We start from the raw sequence: 12,809 nt of genomic DNA, 5'->3' as shown, positions 1-12,809 counted from the left end.
CAGTTGCCTCAAGTCGCTTCGCCTTTACATCCTAAGGTGGTATGCCCAAAACGCTGGCATTTAAAACAGCGCATTGGGGGCGGGAAATAAGGCCTCACACTAAGGCGAAGGAAGCCAGCTTTAACATGTTCAGGAAGTTTTGTGCTACTGAAGGTCAGAATAAAGGAGTCGGATTTGACAAGATTGCCATCAACCCTCTTCATGATGTGTTGGACATCAACGATACTTTCCGGAGCCCACTCACGTTGCAGTTCGTCCTTGGGAATGTCAACTAGATCCCGGCATGTCACAACACCTTTGCTATAGTTCAAGGTGCTGTGCAATTCAGTGTCTATGGCATACTCTCCAAGACATTTAGCAGATTGGAGGTTAGTTGCTTGCTGGGAAGTGGAAGTTTCCACTAGCAAGGTCCCATTACGTAAGCGCTTCACCGATTTCAAGGAGCCACAGATGCCCTCCAATCCCTTTTGTATATAGAAGGGCGAAACCTTCTCAAAACTACCCTCCTTCCGTTTCACAATGAGAAACACATTCTGAGCACCAGAATGCATCCTGTTACTAAAGACTTCACTTGTCAAAGATGTGCTGCAGTCAGGGGGACTGACTGCAAGAGCCCTCTTCAGAGACTGGGTGTTAGAACCCTCCAGCGGCCCACCCTTTCCGCTGGGAGAAGGAAAAGAGGATTTCGAAGGATCCATCTCGGTCCCACGAGCAGCTAGGGAACTAGAAGTCTACCTAGACAGAGCCCCGCGTGCCTAGGTAAGCCTTATACAACTGAGGTGCGGCAGGTTCCCCAGAGGTTGCCCGCTAATGACTGTTCCACCTCAACAGCCATGCATCTCGTCGGCGCGCAGCACACCTTGAGATTGAGGGGTTGTTTATAGAGGTTTATTCCATCCTCGCGATCCGGGCGGCCAAGCCAAGATCCCCACTCCTGAGACACACAACATTCCACCGCCGCGCCGCACGGTGGTCGTTGAAGCATGCCCAGAGCTTACGGTGACAGGGGACTGGCGGCGCTTACCAGTCCCCAGCTCAGGAACCCCGGGGTCGTATGGCTTCATAGAGTCTGCGCCACATTCAGACTCTACCATCAGCTCTTACCGACTGAAATCCGGTCTCAGCTGACCAGGCCGCGGTTTTCCTGTGGTTTACGGTCCATGCGGTATAGCCGCGAGCCCAGGAGAGGCGCTGCTGGCTCGTACTGTTACCAAAGGCACACTCATCGGTCGGCTGCCGCCATAGCCGATTAACGCCAAATTTCGCCGCACTGTCCTAACGGATACGTTCGTCATACGTCGTCCCACATTGATATCTCCGGTTATTTCATACAGTGTTGCTTGTCTGTTAGTACTGAGAACTCTACTCAAACGCCACTGCTCTCCATAGTTAAGTGAAGACCGTCTCATACTGTTTTGTCCTAGGTGGGAGATAATGCAGGAAATTTTATATTCTCGGCACACTCTTAACGCTGTGGATTTCGAATATCGAATTCCTTAACGAATTCCGAAATGGAATGTCCCATCATACGTCTACCTCCAACAAGTATCCTGCATTCAAAGCCTGTTAACTCTCGTCGTGTGGCCATAACCATGTCGCAAATCTTTTCATATGAGTCCCCTGAGTACAAATGACAGCTCCATCAATGCACTGCCCTTTCATACCTTGTGTACGCTCCCCCCGTCGAAGGTTCAAGTCCTCCCTCGGGCATGGGTTTGTGTGTGTTGTCCTTGGCGTAAATTAGTTTAAGTTAGAGCAAGTAGTGTGTAAGCCTATGGATCGATTACTTCAGCAGTTTGGTCCCATAGCAACATAACACAAAAATTTCACATACCATATCCAAAATTCGACTCATCAGTAATAGAAACACTATACTCATTTTCATTCACTAACGAAGTAAATGATCTGAGTATAATTCTTTAAATACATAAAAATTCCTTATTGTTATGATTCTACCTATCTATGCATAAATAGTCCTTAGCTGAGAGATCAGTGCTTTTCTGCCACGTAGTGGACCTAGGTTCGATTCCCGGCGAGGTAGGAGATTTTCTGTGCTCGAACACCGGGTGTCGTATTGTCCTCGTCATCATTTCTTCGATTCGTAAATGGCCCAACGTGACATCAACTGAAAAAAGTTGAAAACTCCCCTGCTCGGAACTGCCGGCCATCCTCGCCATACGATCATTTCATTTCTTAGGTACAAATTTCCTGTACAGTACTAAAAATTTGGAGGAGTTTTTCCAGACTGTGGGGAAAGTGGAATGGATTGCGCGAATTTCATAGTATGTATTTAACTACTGGAAACCAACTGTACTCCAGAAAATCCATATTTGTTTTGTAAATGAAACTGAAGGCAGGCGCTGAAAAACGGCTAACCCTCAAATATAAAAAACTTAGAGATAAATGCTGCCATTTGTTGCTGGGTACAGGAACTATCGAAACTGACATTGGTCTCACCCCTAAATATCACATTAGGATGTGATACAACGCAAAGAATTTCTTGCTTTTCTGTGGGTGTGATTTCTGTAATGTCAAAAGCGGGCTGAAGTTTCGCTACACTTCGGCTTCCTCTCCGGCTTCCCTCCATCGAAAAGAAGCTGAATAGCTGGGTAGCAGGATAGCCGATACTGTGATAATAGACAACAGAAAATTAACTATAATTTGAAAAGGTTTGAGGGCTGAAATAGAGTGAATTTAATAAATGTGTAATCACGAAATATAATTCTTGAGTAACATGTAATATCAATCAGTTTATGAACCTAGTTTTAAGTTTACAGAATACTAATAGTGGACATGTGGTGGATGCAGAAATGGAAAACGTTGAAGGTAGTGTGAAAAATCAATGGAAATTATCGAAAGAGGAAACATAATACACAGAATTGGCGCAAAGAAGATGAGAACAAGAAGCGAAACAGTGGCAAAGGTACATTAATTATAAGGGCGTAGTGAAAAAGGCAAAATCACAAGGTTCGGATTGAACCTAGGCGAGGAAATGTTTCGAGATTGCACCTGCAGTTGCACGGGAGAAGTTATTTCCTGATTTCCGAAATCTAAGTAGCAATGATCTTCAAAATTCTTATACATTTCTTTGTAGGAATCTGAATTCTGACAAGCGGTGGTACTCGTATATTGATGATCCAGCGAGGATTCGGCGGCCGACCACCAACTTCTATAAGGTTACTGTAGATGAAGTAGATGTTCAGATTTGTAAGAAAGCTTGTATGGCAACCTTCGGTATAAGCAGTGCACGCCTATTCCGCTTGATCTGGAACTCCGTAAGTTAGTTTCTGTGTTTCATTTGACAGCACAACACTAGATGTTCATTCACAATGATAGATTTATGTGTAACATGACATTAAAAACTAAATATTTTATTTAAGGTGGATAAGCGGGGGGACGTAACAATCACCCAAATAAATGCAGCAAGGAGAATCAGGAATTTGCATGGACTCATGTACGATTAAATAGTTTTCCTACGAAGTCAAGTCACTACTCCAGGAAAACGAATCCCAACATGACGTATCTGTATGCAGATCCAAACATTAGCACAACGTATAGTCTTTATCAAGACAAGTGCAAAGACAATAGCAAGGGACATCTTAGCCTTGGCACGTATTATAAAATATTTTATCAGTTTTTCAATATTGGTTTTGCAAACCCACGTAGTGGCAGGTGTCGAGTTTATCACCTTAAAACGCAAATTTCGTATGACAAAAACAGTATGAGAAAGAAAGAACTAGAAACAAAACTGAATGTCCTGTTCACCCAAACTGGCTTACAATTTTAGGGTAATATTCCAGTTATTTTTGCGAGAAAATCTGGTAATAGAGTCTTCAAATTTTCGTGAGGGACTCAGGATGAAACACTGATAGCATCAGTAACTTTCAGGGAAACAATAAACATTTCATCAGAGAAAGCGCGTTTTCTTCGAAGTGGTGCAGAATTTTCGTTACATTCGCACAGACGTGCTGGCAAATGAACAACAGCCATGGATAATCTGTTCCTTGTACCACTTCCAATTCAAGGCCAAGGCTGCCACAGAGTATACAGAATGCAGTTCCATCTAATGGTTGTTACCACAAGTAAGGGTAAGACTATGTTGACACCTTCTGGTTGTTGTCAGATGAAGGTTCCCTGTGAGAGCAAGCGTTCAGGTAATTTAATTCTTACGTATTCTGGGATGTTACAAGAGAGTGGTTTACTTGCAATGTTAGACGTCTCCTTTAAGGCGAGCAGCTTTGCCCAGATGTCCTAGTCTTCTTATTTTAAGCAATCTTCCGGCCTATGCATTAAGCGGATCTTCAATTTAAAAACATGTATTTCGGCTTGCTGTACACCTCATCTGCATCCCTCATCTCCGCTCTATCCAAGCCAAAGCCCACAGCCGCCTCTGACTTCTCAAATTCCTCTCTGGCCGGACATAGGGGTTGAACCACTCTACCATCCTCCACACCTACAAATCCTTAATCCGGAGACCATATACTACGAAGGTCTGTAGTATGTAAGTCTTTCCCATCATAAAATATTTTCCTAGGTAAATATCTATACAATCTTTGTCAACTATTCTTCTAAAAATGAACCACAGTTTCTCAACACACTCATGACCAGAGCTGAACGTTTTGAAGTCCTTCATACGAAATAGCACAACTGCCTATTTATCTAATTTACTGAATTTGTAAATCTTTCTATTTACTTTAGTCACCCATTGAATTTTGGAAATCACTGTTGCTAAAACTAGCTCGTGACCGATGATATATGTTTCACTGTGGATCTCCTAAAAGGGGTCATTAGATCCGTTTCCAACGTGAGATGGTTACAAACTATTTACTCTAAGCACATTTGAGAGAAAGCATGTGATATTATCTCACAGTAGATCTTGTTACGTCAACTACTAAGAAAACTGTAATCATTCCTGGTTGTTTAATGCCTCCTGCAACTATATCATTTGATTGGGGAACAGATGTACCAGCGAGTCAAAGATTACCTTTACCTAACTCCGCCAAAATTACTTTTATTTCCCAGTATGAGTATTCGAAAGCTTGGCCAATAATAGTCTAACACTTCTTACAACACTGATCTTATCTGTTTCTACAGTGCTCAGTTATCTATAAGTTTCAAAGGTGGCTGTTCACTCCGCAACATTTCATCAACTTGTGTATTGCGCAGCCGAACATTGTTTTCTCTTTACTCTGCATGTAAATATACGAGTAACCCGTCCAGCTAGCCGAGCGGTCTAACTCGCTGCTTCCCGAGCGGGAAGGCATGCCGGTCCCCGGCATGAAGGCATGAATCCGTCCGGCGGATTAGTGGGGAGGTCCGGTGTGCCGGCCAGCCTGTGGATGGTTTTTAAGGCGGTTTTCCAGCTACCTCGGCGAATGCGGGCTGGTTCCCCGTATTCCGTCCAAGCATTTTGGGTTACACTCGTCTGGTGTGGGACGTTCCCTGGGGGTGTGGAGGGGGATGAGGATCCACTGGGGGCCGAACTGCATAATAACACTGCGTTTGGGGTGGGCGGATTGGTGTGGCCTGTTGTGGGTTTGTGAACCACTGAGGGCTACAACGGGACGAAGCCTCTCCGTCGGTTATAGGTCCCCGGTTTAATACAATACGATACAAATATACGAGTATATATATCACCCCTCTGTCTGATGAGATCGACCATCACAGCATGGAAGATGTCTTTGTAGTGCTCAAAGTAGATGTGGAGGTTGTCACATGCTGTGTTAGTGTGAGATGAACTCTGAGGTCATCTGCCTGTGGAGCAAAAAGAGCTAAATATAGCCTCCCCCCCCCTCCCCAGGCACTAGGTTACGAGTTACTGTGTGTGTTCGATTCAGAACGCAGCATGCGGTTGGCTTCAAGTTTCATAAGAATAATATGGACGCATCTAGATCAAATACCTTGACAGCGGCAAACAGAACTTTAGACATTCGTAGTCGAGCGGTAGTGAGCTTGCCCTGTGCAACAAAATAAATCGCATGAAGGAAAATACTAATAGCTTTCACACACCCTTGGCAATGGAACACCATGCATTCAAACTTCGAAAGTGCTTTATGTTCATTAACTGTTAATCTTCACAAGTCACACAAGTGACTTCCCGTTGTATATGCCACCGAGTAGATAAGTACTTTCAGCATGGAGAGGATGTCGTAAACATTACATGCAGTCGAATTTGTTGTTTGGAATAAATTAATAAGTATGTTACTTTTTTGCCTCAATTCTAACTAGCATGAGCCCTACCCACAATAATTATGATACTAGAGTGTGCTGAAAAGTAATGACTCCGATTTTTTTTATCTGAAAACTCTTAAAGCTTGTTAAATAAAACCAAAGGTATTTACATTCTACAACTATATTCTTCACGTCTACGCATATATTTCTCAACATAGTCACTCTGGCGATGAACACATTTCTCCCAACAAGAAAACAGTTAGTTGATACCGTCATTGTAAAATGTTTTACTTTGTTGACGGAGTCACAAACTCTTCTCTGCTTGCATCGCTTCGTCACTACCAGAGTGAAATCCTCCGGAGGTTTTCTTTTAGTTTTGAGAATACGAAAATCGGATGGAGCCAAGTCGGGCCTGTATGGAGGGTGATCGATGACAGTGAACCCATGGCGTCAGATTGTTGCAGATGTCGCAGCGCTCATGTATTGTCTGGCATTCACATGCTGAAGGAGATGGTTGCCCATATGTAGACGGACTTTTCGAATTCGGAACTCGATTGCAGCACACTGTTTCTCACGCACTGAAGTAGTTACATTACACACTGCCTGTTACACGCTACAATCCAGAACCCTCTAGCCACAGAGTTCTGCAAATATGTATACATGAAGAATAACGATGTACTCGTAGAATGTTGATAACGTTTGCTTATTTAAAAAGCTTTAAGAGTTTTGACATAAAAAATTCGGAAGTCTAATTTTTCAGCACGCTCTCATAATTTTACTCGAACTTACTTGAATTTTCTTATTAAATAAATGAAGCGGGAGCAGCAGCCGCAAGAATCCAATTATGTTGTCTACATATTTATTTTGACAAAGAAATGCGTTTTTGATAAAGGATATAAATATTTTACAAACCACTTATTTATTAAATGAGATAATAGCATGCCCATTATCAATAAATAAAAAATTCAGAGGCGTTACCAGTGTTTTAAGCGTGGTTTCTAAAAGAAAAACGGAAATGGCAGCCGGACTTTGATGGTAGCGCTATACTGCAAGTCATTCACTGGGCTCCTGGCAGCGCGGTTGATTGTGGGTTGGAGTCAGCTGACGGTTTTGATGCAGCAGCAGCGGCATTTCCTGTGTTAACGCTGGTGCTTTTCAGGAGCCAAGTCTCAGCAAGGCTAACAGTAAGGTCCCTGATATGACCTCTGCAAGTGAAGTCACTCCTACTGAGTCTTGCCAGGAAGTGGCTTCTTTGCTGCCTCGATGTCTCCCCCTCATAACATCTCTTGCCTAGCTTTCTGCAGAGGTCCCTCTCTGAGCATGGTGATGCACCCGCTTGGCGAGCTCGTACTCTTTTTTCTTGTCAGTCAGCTTATTTTACAAAAGCTTTCTTGACTGCTGTGTACCGCCCACGGTACAGACCACACATAACCATCAAAAAATTCGTAGAAGATATTCTCTCGCTTGGCAAGTTGTATCTCATCCGTTATTTACACTATTAATATCCTGGGTGTTATGGACTTGTCCATTTGTCATTCTGCCTTTGTATATGCAGATATCTGCTTTCACTCCTGCATGACAGTGTGTCGTTGGGTCCACGATCTGCCCGATACCAGTTAGGCCACACAATGGAGGTTGAGTCAATGCCTTGTACTGTCTCCAAACTGCACAGTTGTTTGCCTCTTTGTCACCAGGCAGCTGCTGTACACTACTTATCAAACGTATCTGGATACCTGTATGTGACATGGGCAAGCTTCGTCATTTCGAGGGCTCGAACCCTGCTGGGTGATATTTTCAAGCAGATGTCTGAATGGATGTGAAGGAAGGTGGCCCGTTCCTCGTCAAGACACGAAACCAGAGAAAGTAGTGATGTAGGACGCTCGAGTCTGAAGTGAAGTCAACATTGTGATTGACTCCAAACGTTTTCCAATGGGTATACGTCGGGACTCTGGGCAGGTCGGTCCATATCAGAAAAGTTACAATTCACAAACGATTGTCTCTCAGATGCTGCTTTATGACAGGCACATTCTCACGTTGATACAATCATAGTCTCCGAACTGTTCCTCTACAGTACGCAGAACACGATGCTGTAAAAATGTCCATAAATGGTTCAAATGGCTCTGAGCACTAAGGGACTTAACTTGTGAGGTCATACGTCCCCTAGAACTTAGAATTACTGAAACCTAACTAACCTAAGGAAATCACATACATCCATGCCCGAGGCAGGATTCGAACCTGCGACCGTAGCGGTTGCGCGGTTCCAGATTGTAACGTCTAGAACCGCTCGGCCACTCCGGCCGGCAAATGACCATAGCTTTCCTCATTTTGCGTTTTCTGAAGTGCAGTGAAGGGATCGCACCCTATCTACAGAAACGCCGCCTTACCGTAACAACGTCTCCTCCGTAATTCACTGTTGGCGCCACACGTGATAGCAGGTAAAGCTCTCCAGACATTCGGTCACACCAAAGCCTTCCACCGGATCCTCACAGAGGACAGCATAATTCATCACTCCAGATAACTCGTTTGCAGTCATCGCTCTTTACACTACCTAGCTGGCTAGCTGGAAAGCTAGAAACGATTTCTAGTTCACAAGTTACTCTTTCCGTCGAGTTCATTCGATTTTTTACAAGCAGCTTCCTCAGTTCTCGACGGTCGCTGTCCATCAATACATGGGGTCTACTTGGTCTTGGTTTAGTTGCGGTTCCTCCTTTTCGTTTCCACTTGAGAATCGCATCAGCAACACTCGACTTCGGCAGCTTTAGTACGTTTGAAAGCTCCCTGGCGCGTCTCTTACTTAGGTGACACCCTATGACTATCTGAAGACACTGAGCTTTCCTGACCGACTCAATCTGCTGTTATTTCTTCCCTAAAAACAACACAATAGTCCCCGTCTTCTTTTATAATGGCGTTCCCTCTTCTCGTGAAATCCAGTGGTCTGTTCCCCTTCCATAGGCGTGTCCTGATGCTTTTGATACGACAGTATTCATGAGCGGCGGACAAAGTGTCTCGTCTTTCCGGTATACACTCTGATGTGAAAGGTAGTCCATCGTTGTAGGAACATATCAAAACAAATTCAAAACATATGAAACACACTTGTCACAGTGAACGATGCCTAACCAGTCGCGTCAATACACCGTGTAGCAACGTCTGACAACAACGAAGGCGCATACGCTCACATGCAAAAGATCATAAAGGTGCCTAATGTCACCCTGCGGTAGTGTCCAAAGCACCTTGCAACCCTTTTTTTGATTCGCCAATGGTTGTTGAAAGCCCTGGAGAGAGAGAAAGTCCCACTTCATCTTGTGCTATACTTGTTCAATTGGTGAGAGTTCTGGCGGCCCTGCTGGCCAGGGCAGGTGTTGTACACCACGACTAGTACGATGCGCCGCAGCAGCCGTATGACGAGGTGCCCTCTCCTGCTGAATAAACACGTCACCTTCCTGTCGAAGAATGAATATCGGGGTAACAGGTGCAACTGATGGCCCATCTCACACCATGAAACCTGCGTTGGGGCCTGTATGTCGAGGGCCAATACATTCCGGAATACGCCCCTTCAAGATCCACGTCGTATACGTGTATGTCCATAATTCATATACCGATCGAACCCACTCCCATGACTGAAGCTACAGAGCGCCATTCCACTCTCCAGTCGACTCTGTCACGACGCCAGAGCAGCTATGCTTGACGCTGTCGTGGTGTCAGTGGTAGCGTGGCCACTCGGAACAGAATATTGTCTTCGGTGACACAGCAGGTACAAAGTGTTCTCAAATTTCTTCCCTCGGTAATCATTGGTCGGCCACCGCTGTTCGCATTTTGCATAGATCATGTCGTGCTTCTGTGCTACGGGGACGATCGGAATTTGGTCTACGCGTGTGGGGTTTATTACACAGGCTTCTGCTGAAAGCAATGAGACACCACCAATACAAAGTGACCTGCACATGCAGTAACCGTTCGATATGCCCGCCTATCTTTCCGGAGGCCCAAAATACGACCCCATTCAACTCGAGTACTTACTCGTCCGTTGCACCCTAGGATGAAAGCGACAAACACTGTTCGCCTCTAAACTCAGCACAATTACTGCTTGCAAACTGAAACCAGAGGGTACACTGAGAGGCCTCCTGAGTATCACGTGACGGTTGTTGACCGTGAAAGATGGATCACTAACAGTACAGTTCCTCAGTATGTACCTATGATATGGGGGCACTGAAAACCGTCCTTCAGGGTGTTGCATTTTCTTCGACATGGCAACCGATGGGATTTCCATTAAATGATTCGGCTGTCAGCCACTCGTATTTCATTTTGTGGTATCTGGCATGTGCACAGAATCGCCGTCACGCCAAGTCTAGTAACAGGAAGCAATAGCATAAAGGCTATTCAAAATGTTCTGAAATACAAACTTAAAAGTCTCATAGAGGCGAATGAGTATAATATTTTGAACAGAAACACATGTCTAGTTCAGATTTGTAACGCATTGATGAATCCTGGGGGGAAGAGAGAAGTCTCCGAATTTTTTGTCTTGGTAAGCAATAGGGTATACAGGATGACGTGTACTGCGTCAGATGGTCATCTGATGTCACTTAACGTCTGCCTTGCTGCGAAACCTATTCAATGCGTGTGCGTCTCAGATTCAGTAAACATGAACAGGTACATGTTTTCAGAATGCACAGATATGCTCCTCGAGGCAACGAAGAGCTGCTAGTCTCCTGTATCACGCACAAACTTTTTGCCTAAGTTATACAGCGGCACTGAAAGACAGGTACCTTTGCCACGAGGAGACAGGACTGTCGTGCTCGACAGTAGCGCATGATTTGGAAGAAGATGTACTACATCGCGCTGAAGAGAATCTGTCAAGGAGTACTCGAACAGTTTTCGCGTACTGTGGATTTTAGTCACAGTATCGGGCGGGTCGATCTGCGTGAGCAACAATTACATCCGTACCACTTACAAAGGGTACCCGCTACGGATCCAGCCGATTTTCCACAAGGATTGACCTACTGCACGTGGCTCTTGCTCCAGTCTTTCGGGACATTCCCGTTCCCACGTCGAATTCTGCTCACAGATGACTATAACTTCATTAGGGACTCATCAAGTTGGCCTCCATTAGGAATGCGGGATGCACTCAACGACTGCCATGTGACTTTCCAAACGACTGTAAACAGCAATCAGCAAATCTGGATTTCGGCTACTGTCTAGCCATTATCAGTGCACTATTTCATAGTTTCAATACTTGTCTTTGTACGTAAGTGTTCTGTTTTTCGCGCTTTTGTCACAGTACATTCAAGACCACTCACGTCTTGAATGACCTATGACAGGAGCCCGAACAACGGGGGAACTGACGTATTGAGACATATACTGAAACTATGAAATGATAAGTTGATAATGACTAGTCACTAGCCGAAATCTAGATCTGCTGTAATAAAGCCTGAAGGAAGAGGACGACTGATTGCTGTGCTCTATCATTTTGAAAGTCAACAGGGACTGTGTTTTGAAAGTGTGAAACAGCCATGGCTGCGCAGACGAAAACCGTCGTGCCACGTGTGTTCAGAGATTTAAGTTCCGGTATTATCTAGTGGACAGGTATTCTGGACGGTGATATGAAAGGACCATGTCTTGCTAAAGTTCCGTATGGGACCCTTGTTCCAGATAAGCCATTTACTTTGTCTAGAAGAAGAAAGAGTAAGCTCAATTGCCGGCCAGGGTGGATGAGCGGTTCTAGGCGCTACAGTCTGGAACCGCGCGACCGCTACAGTCACGGCTTCGAATCCTGCCTCGGGCATGGATGTGTGTGATGTCCTTAGGTTAGTTGGGTTCAAGTAGTTCTACGTTCTAGGGGACTCATGACATCAGAACTTATGTCCTGTAGTGCTTTGAGCCATTTGAACCATTTCTGAAGCTCAATTCAGATGAATATCCTTTTATTTGTGTTGAAGTTGGTAATGGAAATTGTAAATTAAAGATCAATGGTGACTGTATGTTTTATTACAGACAATAAATATTGTTTTCCTACTCCTTATTCCTTTTTTCATAAAAAATTACTTGCTTACTTACTCTTCCTACAAAACGTATTGAACCCGTTCTCGGAAGTTGTGCGGCTGCATGTCTACCAGGAAATGTGTTTTCAGCACCATCTCCTTTTTCACGTGTGGTTCGGAGACATCTCAGAAAATGATATGGTAAAAGATGTCCGGAGCTAGTGCTCGTGTGGTAGCGTTCGCGCTTCCCACGCCCGGGTTCCCCGGTTCGATTGTCGGCGGGGTCAGGGATTTTCTCTGCCTCGTGATGACTGGGTGTTGTGTGATGTCCTTAGGTTAGTTAGGTTTAAGTAGTTCAAGTCTAGGGAACTGATGACCATAGATGTTAAGTCCCATAGTGCTCACAGGAATTTGAACCATTTGGTAAAAGATGGACAGAACGAGGTTGCCCAGCTGCGTGGCCACTGCCATCCCCAGATTTAACTCCTGTGGACTACTTCTTGGGGGGTCGTACGCAAAGTTTAATTTACGAGGCTCCTGTAGAGAGAGAGATTTTAGGCACGAGTTCTGGGACCTGCACTAGAAACTGAGGAGACACCGGGAAGACGGAGAGTGTGTACCACCGTTGGTGGTCGCCAAATCGAGCAGCTGTTTTTTAGTGCACCA

Source organism: Schistocerca gregaria, chromosome 3, assembly GCF_023897955.1.
Source record: "Schistocerca gregaria isolate iqSchGreg1 chromosome 3, iqSchGreg1.2, whole genome shotgun sequence".
Lineage (NCBI taxonomy): Eukaryota > Metazoa > Arthropoda > Insecta > Orthoptera > Acrididae > Schistocerca > Schistocerca gregaria.
This window is presented reverse-complemented; position numbering follows the sequence as displayed.